Source organism: Lucilia sericata, unplaced genomic scaffold, assembly GCF_015586225.1.
Source record: "Lucilia sericata isolate MDLA Ls3-8-SP2 unplaced genomic scaffold, ASM1558622v1 Contig000270F_arrow, whole genome shotgun sequence".
In the NCBI taxonomy this organism is placed as follows: domain Eukaryota; kingdom Metazoa; phylum Arthropoda; class Insecta; order Diptera; family Calliphoridae; genus Lucilia; species Lucilia sericata.
The window spans coordinates 233,181-252,500 of record NW_023994295.1 but is presented as its reverse complement, the minus strand read 5'-3'; the positions used below and the strand labels follow the sequence as shown (position 1 = coordinate 252,500).

At 30.9% G+C, this 19,320-nt stretch overlaps 1 protein-coding gene across 1 annotated transcript in view; it reads left to right on the top strand.

Annotated features, from left to right (window-relative positions):
* LOC119603013 (diencephalon/mesencephalon homeobox protein 1) overlaps window positions 1–19,320 on the top strand; it is a 95,618-nt gene that overhangs the window by 55,580 nt on the left and 20,718 nt on the right. The gene's annotated exons all lie outside the window — the stretch shown is intronic.

Here is a 19,320-nt window from a genome sequence, read left to right as displayed (position 1 = left end):
TTTTGCTCCATATTTTATGCTTTGTTTATATTCTTGATTTCTTATTGCTTATTTTATTTAAAGGAATATTCAATTTTATTAATGTTTTTTGCATTAAAATGAAAAAAAGAGCATAAATAAACTGGTGAATTTTGTCATAATGTTACAGCTTACTCCTACTTAATTTAATCTCATTTCTTTCTTCATATAATTCTCATTTAGTTGAGTATATGTTGACAAATGAAATCAAGTACAAATCGTGCTTAAATCAATACCGTTAAGGGATTAAATCAATATTTTGCATTCTTTAATCAATCTTATTTTTATCTCAAATCAAGAATGTTTTTGATTCTAAATCAAATAGAAACTTCTCAAAATAAGTACATTGTAAGATCATTTTGACCCAAAAAAGTCTTAAACTTAGATCTTTCATACTTAACCGATCCACAGTTGAATCAAGTATTTTGTGCTTGGTTTAAGAAAAAACGTACTTAACGTCCTTCAATAGGATATTTAAGACCAGAATAGCGACCAGGAATGATTGGGCTGCGAACACTGTCCTAAGGGATGACGTGATCTCAATCTACAATGATGGTTCAAAACCAGAAAGAGGCACGGGCTCGGGAATTTTCTCCGAAAACATGATAGCAACACAATCTTTCAGGAAGAGGTATTTGCCATCGTTATAGACGCGAGAAGAACTGAATCTTGAAAATTCGACTATACCTACCTACTTGGACAGACTTGCAATCAATCAAGTCTCTTAACTCCAACGTTACAAAGTCGAAATGTCTTCTCAATTGTATTGGCTCAATTGTATATGCTTCACTAGTTAACTTGATCTTTATTTATTAGAAATACCGGCTGATTCTCACGGGGACCGCAAGAAACACATCCTATTGCAATTATACTACGTTGATAAACTTTTATGTTTTAATGAACATTTCTTTGTTGCTATTCGTTCGCGAGCATAACAATTTCATGTTAGGCTCATGTTATTTCATAAAAATGTTTGCTGGGTTGTGTTTTATATTTTTGATTTAAAATAAAATGAATATTGATGTTAGAGACTTTCTTTTAAATACAATTTCATTTTAATTCTAGTCAACTGTTTAATTATTTAAAGCTCAAGAAAAGTATGAAATCAAATAAATAAAAAGAAATAATAAAATATTTAGTCAGGGTATGATAATGACGAGGATATAAGTGATTTTAAAGCAAAAATATTACAAATTTGAACACTTAGAGGTATTGTATATTTGCAAGGTCGGTTTTTTGATTCGAGTAAATTTACTTAGGTGTAGCTAACTGCAAGCTTAAGTGTTATCTTTTAAGTTTAGTTTATGTTTTTTAATTGTTTTTATACCCATGTCTGTCTGTCTGTCTGCTTGTCCGCCTGTCTGTCTGTCTGTTTGTCTGTCACACCTGCCTTTCGTCTGTCTGCTGTCTGTCTATCTATCTATCTATCTATCTATCTATCTATCTATCTATCTATCTATCTATCTCTATCTATCTATCTATCTATCTATCTATCTATCTATCTATCTATCTATCTATCTATCTCTATCTATCTATCTATCTATCTATCTATCTATCTATCTCTATCTATCTATCTATCTATCTATCTATCTATCTATCTATCTATCTATCTATCTATCTATCTATCTATCTATCTATCTATCTATCTATCTATCTATCTCTATCTATCTATCTATCTATCTATCTATCTATCTATCTATCTATCTATCTATCTATCTATCTATCTATCTATCTATCTACTATCTATCTATCTATCTATCTATCTATCTATCTATCTATCTATCTATCTATCTATCTATCTATCTATCTATATCTATCTATCTATCTATCTATCTATCTATCTATCTATCTATCTATCTATCTATCTATCTATCTCTCTATCTATCTATCTATCTATCTATCTATCTATCTATCTATCTATCTATCTATCTATCTATCTATCTATCTATCTATCTATCTATCATCTACCTATCTATCTATCTATCTCTATCTCTCTATCTATCTATCTCTCTCTATCTAATCTATCTATCTATCTATCTATCTATCTATCTATCTATCTACTATCTATCTATCTATCTATCTATCTATCTATCTATCTATCTCTCTATCTATCTATCTATCTACTATCTATCTATCTATCTATCTATCTATCGATCTATCTATCTATCTATCTATCTACTATCTATCTATCTATCTATCTATCTATCTATCTCTATCTATCTATCTACTATCTATCTATCTATCTATCTATCTATCTATCTATCTATCTATCTTATCTATCTATCTATCTATCTATCTATCTATCTATCTATCTATCTATCTATCTATCTATCTATCTATCTATCTATCTATCTATCTATCTATCTATCTATCTATCTCTATCTATCTCTATCTATCTATCTATCTATCTATCTATCTATCTATCTATCTATCTATCTATCTATCTATCTATCTATCTATCTATCTATATATCTATCTATCTATCTATCTATCTATCTATCTATCTATTCTATCTATCTATCTCTATCTATCTATCTATCTATCTATCTATCTATCTATCTATCTATCTATCTATCTATCTATCTATCTACCTATATATCTATCTGTCTGTCTGTCTGTCACACCTGCCTTTCGGTGGGTTTAAACCACAGACACTACGAGCATGATCTCTCTAATAACGTCATAGCCGAATTGCAAATCTCTGGTTAGTGGTAAAACGTGTTAGCAACTTTGAAATATTCTCTGCTTCTCTCATTTACTACTTATCTAATTGCACAATTATATAAATAACTTTATAATTAGAGTAAATAGAAAAAGAAAACAAACAAAAATACTACTTAAGTTTTACGTTTATACTCTTCGACACTTATGCAGGATAATTGTGCCGGAAATAGACTTAAAATCTACCACTAGAAAACCCTAATAGCTTTAGACTCAAACAAACAAACATACATTTACAATTGTATCTCTTTTAACACGGATGTTTTAAGTGCTTAAGAGTTAAACTACAAAAGAAATGTTAGCTGCCAGAAGAAAGGAGGTTGAAATATTTTAGCTCGTTAAAACGTTAAAACGACAAATGTTGGCAATTAAATGTAGTAGCAATAGCAACATTTAAAAAAAAAGTAAACAACATGTTTCACAGCTTTCTTTAGTTGTTTAGTAGTTGTTTGTGTTAGTGAGTAAAAACATAAAAAAAGGATAATTTATTTTATAATAAACAACAACAACAAGAGGAACACATTTAACTAAACAATAAACCGCTAATGAACGTTTTTTGTTTCTGTCAGAGGAAATAACGTGCAAAAGTGTTTCTTTTTCCGTTCTAGCTTTTCTTAAGCTCAAGTAGGAAATGTGTATATGTGTTAACTCATACATAATTACTTACATAGCAGTTGTGTTAATTGCATTTTCTAGCAATATAAATAATAGAAAAAAAAACCATAGTGACGATATTTGAAGCCTTGAATTCTATCCATAATTCCCTACAAAATAAGAGATTCAAAACAAATGTCTACTTTTTATTTAACTTACACACACTGTGGGTTTTCTCGTTAGCAGCTTTTAAATGTCCAATAAATTTTCATTTTAATCAGCACAATTTTCATATATTCTCTTAATAAACAAATTAGCAACACTAAATAAAGGTTTTAGCAAAACAAAAAACTGAACAATCTGAAACTTGATATCTCTGATTAAAATTTACATGTTATTTTGCATAAGACTTTGAACAAAACTAACTGACAAACTTGTGCTAAACAAAATTTTGAGAATTAATTGAGGATGTGTGTTTTTGTGTGTGTGTTGTAAAATTAGCAACAATTGACGTCAAATTTGAATAAAGTTTAATTGAAGACAATTGTTTATTAAAATCAGGTAAAATCAAGAAGATCGCCTGGCTGTTGTTATTTTTAAATATAAGTGTGTCTAAATTAAAATGAAATTATTTTTTTTATAAATAAATTTAATAATTACACAGGCCAACGATGAAAATACAAAAAAAAAAATTTAAATATGTTTCATTAATCCCAGTGTTATTTGGTGTGCTGATTCCGAATATGGAAATAACAACTGAGAGTGTTATATTCGGCTGTGTCGCATCTCATATACCCACCATCCAAACGTATGCCGTAAAAGGAATGCTTCCCAATATATTTTATTCAATTTTTAAACCGTGAGCGTATGAGTAATATGAAGAGGACCTTCATATTTTTAAATAAGGAAACCTCGTATTTTAATAACCAAAACTCTTTCCTAACGGGAACCTTTTATAGGGGCTAGGGTTACTTATGAACCGATCTACATACGATTTGGTAGAGAGATTTTGGTTCTCGAGGAACTTACTTGTGTCAAATTTTATCGCTTTACTCGTATTTTTTAAGCAGTAATGAGCGTTAAAGTCATTTTCTGAAGGGGACCTTGTATGGGTGGTAGGGTCAACTATGGACCGATCTAAATTTTGGTAGAGAGATTTGGGCTCGCATAAAACTTATCTTTATCGAGGTTTGTCACTATATTCATATTTTTAAGCCAGTAATGAGGGTTATAGTCATTTTCAGAAGAGGACCTTATATGGGGGATAGGGTCATTTATGGGCCGATATTTGGTAGAGAGGTTTTGGCTCGCAAGAAACTTACGTGTGTAGCATTTCATCGCTTTACTCGCATTTTTAAGCCAGTAATGAGCGTTAAAGCCATTTTCTGAAGGGGGCCTCATATGGGGGTCAATTATGGACCGATCCACATAAAAGTTGGTAGGGAGATTTTGGCTCGCGAGGAACTGCAGACTAGACTATAGGCTAGACTATAGACTAAACTATAGGCTAAAATATAGACTAGACTAGACCATAGACTAGACTATAGACTAGACTATAGACTAGACCATAGACTAGACTATAGACTAGAATATAGACTAGACTATAGACTAGACTATAGACTAGACTATAGACTAGACTATAGACAAGACTATAGACTAGACTATAGACTAGACTATAGACTAGACTATAGACTAGACTATAGACTAGACTATAGACTAGACTATAGACTAGACTATAGACTAGACAATAGACTAGACTATAGACTAGACTATAGACTAGACTATAGACTAGACTATAGACTAGACTATAGACTAGACTATAGACTAGACTATAGACTAGACTATAGACTAGACTATAGACTAGACTATAGACTAGACTATAGACTAGACTATAGACTAGACTATAGACTAGACTATAGACTAGACTATAGACTAGACTATAGACTAGACTATAGACTAGACTATAGACTAGACTATAGACTAGACTATAGACTAGACTATAGACTAGACTATAGACTAGACTAGACTAGACTATAGACTAGACTATAGACTAGACTATAGACTAGACTATAGACTAGACTATAGACTAGACTAGACTAGACTATAGACTAGACTATAGACTAGACTATAGACTAGACTATAGACTAGACTATAGACTAGACTATAGACTAGACTATAGACTAGACTATAGACTAGACTATAGACTAGACTATAGACTAGACTATAGACTAGACTATAGACTAGACTATAGACTAGACTATAGACTAGACTATAGACTAGACTATAGACTAGACTATAGACTGTGTTCCAAACGGAATGACAAAATCAATATACCCCCATCTTGTTTGATCATGGGTAATACGACTTTTTTATATTTTCCACATTTCATCTTTTAGTCCTTTTGACTGTATACTTGAGTGCCAAATATAAAATTTTGTAATTTTAGTGAAGTTGGAAATAGTGGCCGTCTCTTTTAAATAGATAACTTCTCAAAAGCATGTCAAATAGAATTGTTACAGATTTAGATCCCAAAGATATCTGAGGACTTCAGAAAATAGATTTCAACAAACAGACAGACAGAAAGACGAACTTAAGCTTAATCGACTCCAGCTATAATTTTCTTCAATTTTAATTAAAATTCTGATATTTATTTGATTAAAAAACCCCAACTTAAATATTTTCAAATTGGTAAAAAATAAAACGTTACCAAAATAATATCAAATTTCAGACAGTCGCTGGGCACAAAAAATTCTCTTACTAACATTGTTCAACAACCCCCCCCCCACACTCACCATTTAATATCCTAAAAATAATTCTTAATATAACATTTAAACCAAAAATTTTTGTTTTTTATTACATTAATGTATGGAAAAAGTATATTTTTATAAAAACAAATGGATAATACACTTTTTACATTAAAATATATTACAAAATTCCCTTGAAGAGCTTACGGCATCCGCACAGTAAACACAGAAAGACAGACGAAAGACAGACAGACAGCCAGTCAGTTAGTTATAACTGTGATGTGTTAAATTCAAACAAACACCCTTGTCAATTTATTCAACAACAGTTTGGCATTTATGTTATTATTTTGAGAGAAAAAAATCTTACCTTTCTCACAAAAAAAAACAACCAAAGAAAACAAGTGGAAAATTCATATTGTGGTTTCCTGGCTTAAAATACACTATTAAACATAATTTAATTTCATAAAGTCAAAAATTTCCTACATTTGCCATAAAATTCCCTTACAACATGTTTAAGCCATAATATTCCAAAATATTACAAGTGGGAGGAGGGTTGGAAAAAGTACAATTTTTGGAATATTTCCTTTTTGGCCTCATTTCTTGTTTCTTATGACAGTTGCACGTGTTGTAAACGGAACATTTGAAATTGACAAGTAGTAGTGAATATTGTTGTTAAATCTAAATTAAATTCAAAGTATCAAGTGTCAAAATTATTGTTAACAATTACATTAAAATTACTTTTTTTCTTCCGTTCTTCGTTTGAATTTTACACAAACTTAAACAACAGGTTTTATTACTTTGAAAATAATATCTTAAAAAAATTTTTGTTTTAATCTCCAAGGATTTGAGAGAACAATGAAAAATCTTGTAGCTGTGTCATGTGCAGGTTAAATTTAAGCGAGCAAGTAGTTTGTCAAAATGTATACTTGACATTTAAGTTTAACTGGGAATGTAAATTGTTTTTCAAAGAAATTATATAAAAGTTCACACGGTTTTAGAAAGTAAATTTGATATCCAATTTACTGATATGGGATCTTCTATTATGCGAATTTTTTAAGATTTATAAAATGTGGGAAACTTTGAATAGATTTGGAGAAAACACAAAAAATTTATTAATATTTCGATATTTATAAAGGACTTTCATTTGAAATATTAACTATGGACTAGACTATAAACTACTATAAAGACTAGATTATAGACTAGACTATAGGCTAGACTATAGACTAGACTATAGACTAGACTATAGACTAGACTATAGACTAGACTATAGACTAGACTATAGACTAGACTATAGACTAGACTATAGACTAGACTATAGACTAGACTATAGACTAGACTATAGACTAGACTATAGACAAGACTATAGACTAGAATATAGACTAGACTATAGACTAGACTATAGACTAGACTATAGACTAGACTATAGACTAGGCTATAGACTAGACTATAGACTAGACTATAGACTAGACTATAGACTAGACTATAGACTAGACTATAGACTAGACTATAGACTAGTCTATAGACTAGACCATAGACTAGACTATAGACTAGTCTATAGACTAGACAATAGACTAGACTATAGACTAGACTATAGACTAGACTATAGACTAGACTATAGACTAGACTATAGACTAGACTATAGACTAGGCTATAGACTAGGCTATAGTCTAGACTATAGACTAGACTATAGACTAGACTATAGACTAGGCTATAGACTAGACTATAGACTAGACTATAGACTAGACTAGACTATAGACTAGACTATAGACTAGACTATAGACTAGACTATAGACTAAGACTATAGACTAGACTATAAGACTAATAGACTAGACTATAATAGACTATAGACTAGACTATAGACTAGACTATAGACTAGACTATAGACTAGACTATAGACTAGACTATAGACCTAGACTATAGACTAGACTATAGACTAGGACTATAGACTAGACTATAGACTAGACTATAGACTATACTATATACTATACATAGACTAGACTATAGACTAGACTATAGACTAGACTACAGACTAGACTATAGACTAGAATATAGACTATACTATAGACTATACTATAGACTAGAATATAGACTAGACTATAGACTAGACTATAGGACTATAGGATATACTATAGATAGACTATAGACTATACTATAGACTAGACTATAGACTAGACCTATAGACTAGACTATAGACTAGACTATAGACTAGACTATAGACTAGACTAGACTATAGACTAGAATAAGACTAGACTATAGACTAGACTATAGACTAGACTATAGACTAGGACTATAGACTAGACATAGATAGACTATAGACTAGACATGACTAGACTATAGACTAGACTATAGACTAGACTATAGACTAGGACTATAGACTAGACTATAGCTGACCTAGACTACTTAGACTAGACTATAGACTAGACTATAGACTAGACTATAGACTAGACTATAGACTAGAACTATAGACTAGACGTATAGACTAGACTATAGAATAGACTATAGACTAGGACTATAGACTAGACTATAGACTAGACTATAGACTAGGACTATAGACTAGACCTATTAGACTAGACTATAGACTAGACTATAGACTAGGACTATAGACTATAGACTATAGACTAGACTATAGACTAGACTATAGACTAGACTATAGACTAGACTATAGACTAGACTATAGACTAGACTATAGACTATACTATAGACTAGACTATAGACTAGACTATAGACTAGACTATAGACTAGACTATAGATAGACTATAGACTAGACTATAGACTAAGACGATAGACTAGACTATAGACTAGACTATAGACTAGACTATAGACTATAGACTAGACTATAGACTAGACTATAGACTAGACTATAGACTAGACTATATACTAGACTATAGACTAGACTATAGACTAGACTATAGATTAGACTATAGACTAGACTATAGACTAGACTATAGACTAGACTATAGACTAGACTATAGACTAGACTATAGACTAGACTATAGACTAGACTATAGACTAGACTATAGACTATAGACCAGTCTATAGTCTAGTCTATAGCCTAGTCTATAGTCTAGTCTATAGTCTAGTCTATAGTCTAGTCTATAGTCTAGTCTATAGTCTAGTCTATAGTCTAGTCTATAGTCTAGTCTATAGTCTAGTCTATAGTCTAGTCTATAGACTAGACTAGTCTAGTCTAAGTCTAGTCTATATTCTAGTCTATATTCTAGTCTATAGTCTAGGTCTATAGTCTAGTCTATAGTCTAGTCTATAGTCTAGTCTATATTCTAGACTACTATATCTAGACTATAGACTAGACTATATAGACTAGACTATAGACTAGACTATAGACTAGACTATAGACTAGACTATAGACTAGACTATAGACTAGACTATAGACTAGACTATAGACTAGACTATAGACTAGACTATAGACTAGACTATAGACTAGACTATAGACTAGACTATAGACTAGACTATAGACTAGACTATAGACTAGACTATAGACTAGACTATAGTCTAGACTATAGTCTAGTCTATAGTCTAGTCTATAGTCTAGTCTATAGTCTAGTCTATAGTCTAGTCTATAGTCTAGTCTATAGTCTAGTCTATAGTCTAGTCTATAGTCTAGTCTATAGTCTAGTCTATAGTCTAGTCTATAGTCTAGAATATAGTCTATAGTCTAGAATATAGACTAGAATATAGACTAGACTATAGACTAGACTATAGACTAGACTATAGACTAGAATATAGACTAGAATATAGACTAGACTATAGACTAGACTAGTCTAGTCTATAGACTAGACTATAGACTAGACTATAGACTAGACTATAGACTAGACTATAGACTAGACTATAGACTAGACTATAGACTAGACTATAGACTAGGCTATAGACTAGACTATAGACTGGTCTAGTCTAGACTATAGACTAGTCTAGTCTATAGTCTAGTCTATAGTCTAGTCTATAGTCTAGTCTATAGTCTAGTCTATAGTCTAGTCTATAGTCTAGTCTATAGTCTAGTCTATAGTCTAGTCTATAGTCTAGTCTATAGTCTAATCTATAGTCTAGTCTATAGTCTAGTCTATAGTCTAGTATATAGTCTAGTCTATAGTCTAGTCTATAGTCTAGTCTATAGTCTAGTCTATAGTCTAGTCTATAGTCTAGTCTATAGTCTAGTCTATAGTCTAGTCTATAGTCTAGTCTATAGTCTAGTCTATAGTCTAGTCTATAGTCTAGTCTATAGTCTAGTTATAGTCTAGTCTATAGTCTAGTCTATAGTCTAGTCTATAGTCTAGTCTATAGTCTAGTCTATAGTCTAGTGTCTGTCTATGAGTCTAGTCTATAGTCCTAGTCTATATCTAGTCTATAGTCTAGTCTATAGTCTAGTTATAGTCTAGTCTATAGTCTAGTCTATAGTCTAGTCTATAGTCTAGTCTATAGTCTAGTCTTATAGTCTAGTCTATAGTCTATTCTATAGTCTAGTCTATAGTCTAGTCTATAGTCTAGTCTCTAGTTAGTCTATAGTCTAGTCTATAGTCTAGTCTATAGTCTAGTCTATCGTCTAGTCTATAGTCTAAGTCTACTAGTCTAGTCTATAGTCTAGTCTATAGTCTAGTCTATAGTCTAGTCTATAGTTCTAGTCTATAGTCTTAGTCTATAGTCTAGTCTATAGTCTAGTCTATAGTCTAGTCTATAGTCTAGTCTATAGTCTAGTCTATAGTCTAGCTATAGTCTAGTCAGTCTTAGTCTATAGTCTAGTCTATAGTCTAGTCTATTCAGTCTAGTCTATAGTATAGTCTATATTCTAGTCTATAGTCTAGTCTATAGTCTAGTCTATATTCTAGTCTATAGTATAGTCTATAGTATAGTCTATATTCTAGTCTATAGTCTAGTCTGTAGTCTAGTCTATAGTCTAGTCTATAGTCTAGTCTATAGTATAGTATATAGTATAGTCTATAGTCTAGTCTATAGTCCTAGTCTATAGTCTAGTCTATAGTCTAGTCTATAGTCTAGTCTATAGTCTAGTCTATAGTCTAGTCTATAGTCTAGTCTATAGTCTAGTCTATAGTCTAGTCTATAGTCTAGTCTATAGTCTAGTCTATAGTCTAGTCTATAGTCTAGTCTATAGACTAATCTATAGTCTAGTCTATAGTCTAGTCTATAGTCTAGTCTATAGTCTAGTCTATAGCCTAGTCTATAGTCTAGTCTATAGTCTAGTCTATAGTCTAGACTATAGCCTAGTCTATAGCCTAGTCTATAGTCTAGTCTATAGTCTAGTCTATAGTCTAGTCTATAGTCTAGTCTATAGTCTAGTCTATAGTCTAGTCTATTGTCTAGTCTATAGACTAGTCTATAGTCTAGTCTATGGTCTAGTCTATAGACTAGTCTATAGTCTAGTCTATAGTCTAGTCTATAGTCTAGTCTATAGTCTAGTCTATAGTCTAGTCTATAGTCTAGTCTATAGCCTAGTCTATAGTCTAGTCTATAGTCTAGTCTATAGTCTAGTCTATAGTCTAGTCTATATTCTAGTCTATAGTCTTGTATATAGTCTATATTCTAGTCTATATTCTAGTCTATAGTCTAGTCTATAGTCTAGTCTATAGTCTAGACTATAGACTAGACTATAGACTAGACTATAGACTAGACTATAGACTAGACTATAGACTAGACTATATACTAGACTATAGACTAGACTATAGACTAGACTATAGACTAGAATATAGACTAGAATATAGACTAGAATATAGACTAGGCTATGGACTAGGCTATAGTCTAAACTATAGACTAGACTATAGACTAGACTGTAGACTAGGCTATAGACTAGACTATAGACTAGACTATAGACTAGACTATAAACTAGACTATAGACTAGACTATAGACTAGACTATAGACTAGACTATAGACTAGACTATAGACTAGACTATAGACTAGACTATAGACTAGACTATAGACTAGACTATAGACTAGACTATAGACTAGACTATAGACTAGACTATAGACTAGACTATAGACTAGACTATAGACTAGACTATAGACTAGACTATAGACTAGAATATAGACTAGACTATAGACTAGAATATAGACTAGACTATAGACTATACCTGATTATAGTATAGAAAATTTAAATAATTTATAAATTCGTATAAAAATTAGTTGTTAATTCAATAATTATACACAAAGTTGAGCATCTGTTTCAAAACTTAAATATTTAATTACACATTTGTATCGATGAAGTAAGGTGTAATTTTTTCCTATAAAACTCTTTAACTACTTGCAACCACTAACACCCCACCGCCCTCTCTAACAAATATACCTAATAATACTGTAATACTTTATAATTTTTCTATTAAACAGACGCATGATTAAACAATTTGTCAAATAAAATCCAACGCAAATCAAGCAAGACCAAGTAGACTTTCTATACTTTTAAAACACTTGTGGTAACTGCTGTTCGTATAAGGAAAATAATTTGATCTATTGCCCAAAAAAAAAAAATAAAATAATAAAACCTTAAGGCATTCCATAAGTAATCTGAAACAACAACTAGACAGCCCTCTATTTTTTTGCTTTAAACCTTAGCTACCAGTAGCTATTTATTATTAAACATTAAGTTGTTAAAATAGTTGCTGCCTGTAAGGAGAATATTTGTGGAATTTAATATTCATGAAACCAATACTTAAGCCCGCGGCCAAATAAGGAAAGAAAAGGGGTGGCAAGCGTTTTGGTTTTTCTTTCTTTTATTTCAATGGGCCACGCAGCAGCAATGGGTTGGAAATATGGATAATTGCATTTGGTGAAATAATCCTTTAATGCTACTACTCTCTGATGCCAACGATGACTACGATGATGTTGCTGCTGATGATGTGGAAATTGTAGTTTCTTATTTTGTTCATTTAATGGAAATATGTACAAAAAAAGGGTGTTCCTGGTTGGGTAGCAAGCAAATATCAAAAAGTGCTTGTGGTTAACCCTCACACACACACACATTTTCATAAAAGAAAAGGGGGCATTAAAGAGTTTGTTTGGATGAAAATACGCTTAAAATTAACACATCTGTTCATTCATTCCTTCATTCAGTCATTCTTTATTTCATTACACTCGAACTACAATTGCAGTGCTGACACAAAGATACTTATTGTGGTGTTTGTGTTTGTTTTTTTAGTAATTGTTTTTTACACAATTTTAACAATTGTTGCCATTTGTTTGTGCGTGTGTATGTGTGTTAAACCTCAAAAATGTGTTTGTTTAAGTGAAATAATAATGTTATTCCTTTGTTTGATTCACTTGTTGTAATTATTTTGAACACATACCGCGCTTTTTGTTGTAATTGTAACAATTTGTAGTTCTTAGAGTTCTTACTGATGATATGATTTTTAAAGGATGTTTGTTTGTTCATAAATGTTTGCATTATGCAGACAATATATTGTTGTTTGTTTAGTTTTATTTTCAAATAAATTTTGAAATGATACATAATTTAGCCTGGAGGTGTTTGTTATAGTTGTTGTTTCCATATGTCAGTTATTGTCAAAACTTAATATCTGTCATGATGTTGCAGACGACTAGTTGTGAAAACTAGATAGACGGGTTATGAATTATGTATTTGTTGTAATACTTTCAAAACCCTTTTACTTTTCAACTATTTATTTTTTTAACTGTTTGGACTATAGTGTAGTCTATAGTCTAGTCTATAATTTAATCTAGTATTTGTTGTAATACTTTCAAAACTCTTTTACTTTTCAACTATTTACTTTTTTTAACTGTTTGGACTATAGTGTAGTCTATAGTCTAGTCTATAATTTAATCTAGTCTAGTCTATAATTTAATCTAGTGTAGTCTATAGTCTAGTCTATAGTCTAGTCTAAAGTCTAGTCTATAGTCTAGTCTATAGTCTAGTCTATAGTCTAGTCTATAGTCTAGTCTATAGTCTAGTCTATAGTCTAGTCTATAGTCTAGTCTATAGTCTAGTCTATAGTCTAGTCTATAGTCTAGTCTATAGTCTAGTCTATAGTCTAGTCTATAGTCTAGTCTATAGTCTAGTCTATAGTCTAGTCTATAGTCTAGTCTATAGTCTAGTCTATAGTCTAGTCTATAGTCTAGTCTATAGTCTAGTCTATAGTCTAGTCTATAGTCTAGTCTATAGTCTAGTCTATAGTCTAGTCTATAGTCTAGTCTATAGTCTAGTCTATAGTCTAGTCTATAGTCTAGTCTATAGTCTAGTCTATAGTCTAGTCTATAGTCTAGTCTATAGTCTAGTCTATAGTCTAGTCTATAGTCTAGTCTATAGTCTAGTCTATAGTCTAGTCTATAGTCTAGTCTATAGTCTAGTCTATAGTCTAGTCTATAGTCTAGTCTATAGTCTAGTCTATAGTCTAGTCTATAGTCTAGTCTATAGTCTAGTCTATAGTCTAGTCTATAGTCTAGTCTATAGTCTAGTCTATAGTCTAGTCTATAGTCTAGTCTATAGTCTAGTCTATAGTCTAGTCTATAGTCTAGTCTATAGTCTAGTCTATAGTCTAGTCTATAGTCTAGTCTATAGTCTAGTCTATAGTCTAGTCTATAGTCTAGTCTATAGTCTAGTCTATAGTCTAGTCTATAGTCTAGTCTATAGTCTAGTCTATAGTCTAGTCTATAGTCTAGTCTATAGTCTAGTCTATAGTCTAGTCTATAGTCTAGTCTATAGTCTAGTCTATAGTCTAGTCTATAGTCTAGTCTATAGTCTAGTCTATAGTCTAGTATAGTCTAGTCTATAGTCTAGTCTATAGTCTAGTCTATAGTCTAGTCTATAGTCTAGTCTATAGTCTAGTCTATAGTCTAGTCTATAGTCTAGTCTATAGTCTAGTCTATAGTCTAGTCTATAGTCTAGTCTATAGTCTAGTCTATAGTCTAGTCTATAGTCTAGTCTATAGTCTAGTCTATAGTCTAGTCTATAGTCTAGTCTATAGTCTAGTCTATAGTCTAGTCTATAGTCTAGTCTATAGTCTAGTCTATAGTCTAGTCTATAGTCTAGTCTATAGTCTAGTCTATAGTCTAGTCTATAGTCTAGTCTATAGTCTAGTCTATAGTCTAGTCTATAGTCTAGTCTATAGTCTAGTCTATAGTCTAGTCTATAGTCTAGTCTATAGTCTAGTCTATAGTCTAGTCTATAGTCTAGTCTATAGTCTAGTCTATAGTCTAGTCTATAGTCTAGTCTATAGTCTAGTCTATAGTCTAGTCTATAGTCTAGTCTATAGTCTAGTCTATAGTCTAGTCTATAGTCTAGTCTATAGTCTAGTCTATAGTCTAGTCTATAGTATAGTCTATAGTCTAGTCTATAGTCTAGTCTAGTCTATAGTCTAGTCTATAGTCTAGTCTATAGTCTAGTCTATAGTCTAGTCTATAGTCTAGTCTATAGTCTAGTCTATAGTCTAGTCTATAGTCTAGACTATAGTCTAGTCTATTGTCTAGTATATGGCTAGTCTGTAATCTAGTCTATAATGTAGTCTATAGTGTAGTCTATAGTGTAGTCTATAGTCTAGTCTATAGTCCAGTCTATAGTCCAGTCTATAGTCCAGTCTATAGTCCAGTCTATAGTCAGTATATAGGCTAGTCTATAGTCTAGCCTTTAGTCAAGTCTACAGTTTATTCTATAGTTAAGTCTATATACTGTTAAAATTACATTTAATGGTTTGCTAGTCAATAGTCTAGTCTATAGTCTAGTTTGTAGTCTAGTCTATAGTCTAGTCTATAGTCTTGTCTATAGTCTAGTCTATAGTCTAGTCTATAGTCTAGTCTTTAGTCTAGTCTATAGTCTAGTCTATAGTCTAGACTATAGTCTAGTCTATAGTCTAGACTATAGTCTAGTCCATAGGCTAGTCTATAGTCTAGTCTATAGTCTAGTCTATAGTCTAGTCTATAGTCAAGTCTATAGTCTAGTCTATAGTCTAGTCTATAGTCTAGTCTATAGTCTAGTCTATAGTCTAGTCTATAGTCTAGTCTATAGTCTAGTCTATAGTCTAGTCTATAGTCTAGTCTATAGTCTAGTCTATAGTCTAGTCTATAGTCTAGTCTATAGTCTAGTCTATAGTCTAGTCTATAGTCTAGTTTATAGTCTAGTCTATAGTCTAGTGTATAGACTAGTCTAAAGTCTAACCTATAGTCAAGTCTAAAGTCTATTCTATAGTTAAGTTTATAGTTAAGTCTGTATACTTCTAAAGTAACATTAAATGATTTGCTAGATCTCAAAGATTAATTTTTAACACGGAATGATTAAAATTGGGATATTAATATTGAAAATTATGATTGACATTTCGACTACCGTTCATTTGATATACATATTATGTATCTGGTAAAAGACCCAAAAATTAAAAAATTAAATAAATTCTAAAGTTTAGCTGCTCATACTGTTTGGTACGCAATATAACTACAAATTTTCTAATAATAACAATTATCCTTTTTTTATACATTTTCTGCTTAAAAGTTCAACAAAGAAAAACAAATTATGTTCATCAAAACTTAAACAAAATTATAATAATATACCACAAAATTAATAAAGATGGAAGAAAATAGAATATGAAAATGTAATTTATAAGATTATTTCATTTTATTTTTATAAGTAACAAACTAACTAAATTGAAATCGATGATTCCCAAAGGCTAACAACAGGAAAAAGCAAGTAATAAAAAGAAAAGGAGCAAAATATAAAACCAAAAAAGATGGAGCCTTTAAGCTAAAACCTGCTATAAAAAAACACATAATATGTATAAAAAATGGGGAAACATGCGCGGCAAAGGGCAAACAACCCCCAAAAAAAGTGAAGGAAAAAAAGTTGGGAGAAAAAAAATAGGTGGGCGTTACAAAAAAGGAACAAAAAAAAAATATGGGAAAATTGTGGCAGGAAGAAAAAAATAACGGTAAAAAACAATAATGGTTAAATTGGTGGGTGGCTAAAGGAAGTTTACTGACACTACCATACACACATAGACACACACACAGGAAAAGTAAGTGGAAAAATATGAATATAATAACAAAATAATAAAAGGATATTGAGCCAGTCAGTAGTCAGGGAGTAAGAACAGTTATTATATACACAAGGAGTATTTGTTTTTATACAGGACCAAATACATATACATATATGTAGTTCATACGTATGTATGTGTGTATATGTGTATATATAAGGTCTCAAGTTGATTGCATTATATTTTATAAAACAAAAGCATTACGGAACCTTTTTAGATAGATTTTTATATTGTTTTACATACATTCTTCTACACTAATAGACTTACAACCTTAAGGCTAACAATTCAATTTAGATTGATATATACGACTATGCCGAATCTTATATATACTTCAAATTTTATACATTTTTAAAGTTTAAATATTGAACCAGTATAGAACGGATACAGAAAAGTATCATATAACATATATTCGTGTAGAATTGTATTGCGATATTATTAATAATTCACGAGTTACTTATGATTAAATGATTTTCAGAATAGGGCTTAATATGAGAGCTATGACCAATTATGATACGATCCGAACCATATTCGTGCAGAATTTTATCGTGATATCATTATTAAGTAATAAGTTATTTACGATTAAGTGATTTTCAGAAGGGGACTTTATATGGGAGCTATGGCCAATAATGGTCCGATCCGGAAAAACAATTTCATAGAGTGTTTTGTACGTATGTATATAAACAATATTTGAATATAATTTTATTCCGATAACATTATTAATTCATGAATTATTAACGATTAAGTGATTTTCGGAAAAGGACTTTATATGGGAGCTATGACCAATTATGGACCGATTTGGAATAATTTTTATATATACATAACATATTCGTGAAGAATTTTATCCCAACATTCTTATTAACTTATAATTTATTTACGATTAAGTGATTTTCGAAAGAGGTGACTTTATAAGGGAGATAGATAAGCCGATCCTAAACAAAAATTTCGCAGAATAACACAGGCCGATACATTTTTAAGCCAGAGACTTTTCTAAATGTTTGAGGATCGCTGAATTCGAATCTGGCCTCAGAATTGCTTCATCACATCTGGAATTTAAGATATCGTGTCGTGAAGTTTGAACTTTGGGCCTCAATCCTTTAGAAACTTATAACTTGGTCTCAGGGTTTCGATTTTTTTCCCAAATTTTGCCGGTCCGTGTAATTCGTACATGTATACTCATGTAAAATTCTGTCCCGATATGGTTATTTCATAATGAATTAAGTTCTTTGAATTAATTTCCAAACTTGACCTTATACGGGAGCTATGGTAAATTTTGGAACGATCCAGTTTTAAATTGATAATACAATTTCTATAATATTACATTTATATGTTCATAATGTAATAATACCGATATTCTAAAAGGAGCTATTAACTAACTTCCGGGAGGATGTAAATTTTGTATGGGAGCTATATGAAATTTTGAACCGATTCTAATAATGTTCAACCATGTTAATACCTGTTCAAAAGAAAAGATAGTTTCTGAAAAACCTATTCATGAGTTTCTTGGGATTTTTGGTTAATTCCCCTATTCATGGACCGATTTCAGATTTTGGGTTGTTTCTGTTATTTATAGACTTTTGAAAACTGTTTTCAACATACACACACATAGACAGATAGATGGAAGGACATGGATAAGTCGGTACCGCTATATATAAGGACTCGGAAATTACAAATGATAAAACTATATATAAATTTCTATATATAAGTTTCTTCTTACAAAGTTGAAGGATATAATACACATACATACATACAAATGTATGTAAATGTTAAGAGTAGTAAAACGATGATTACATTTACGAATACAATTTACATATTATAATCTTGTATGTATAAGAAATCCTGTTTCTCTTGTAATGTTTAAGTAGAAAAAGATTGCACACTCTAAGGACTCGCAAAAAAAGATGATAAAAATAACAAAAACGAAATAAAGAAAAATTTGAATTTTGATTAGAAAAATTGTTTCCCTACTTCCAGCTACAACAATAAAAATAATGCAGACATATATAGTATTAGGAAAATGTATGTGTGGGTGTTTATTTTGCCAACATTTGTTTTATAAGTTTCATTTATTTTATTCACAACACAACAACATGTCTACAGGAAACAGGAAACAGCACACAAACAAAAGTATCGACAAGACAAGAAGAAAAACAGGATGTTGCTTTACTTAAACATATAAGAATATTTGATTGTGAGTATGTGTGTGTGTGTTTGTATTTAAAAATTGATAATTTATCTTATTGTCATGCATAAAACA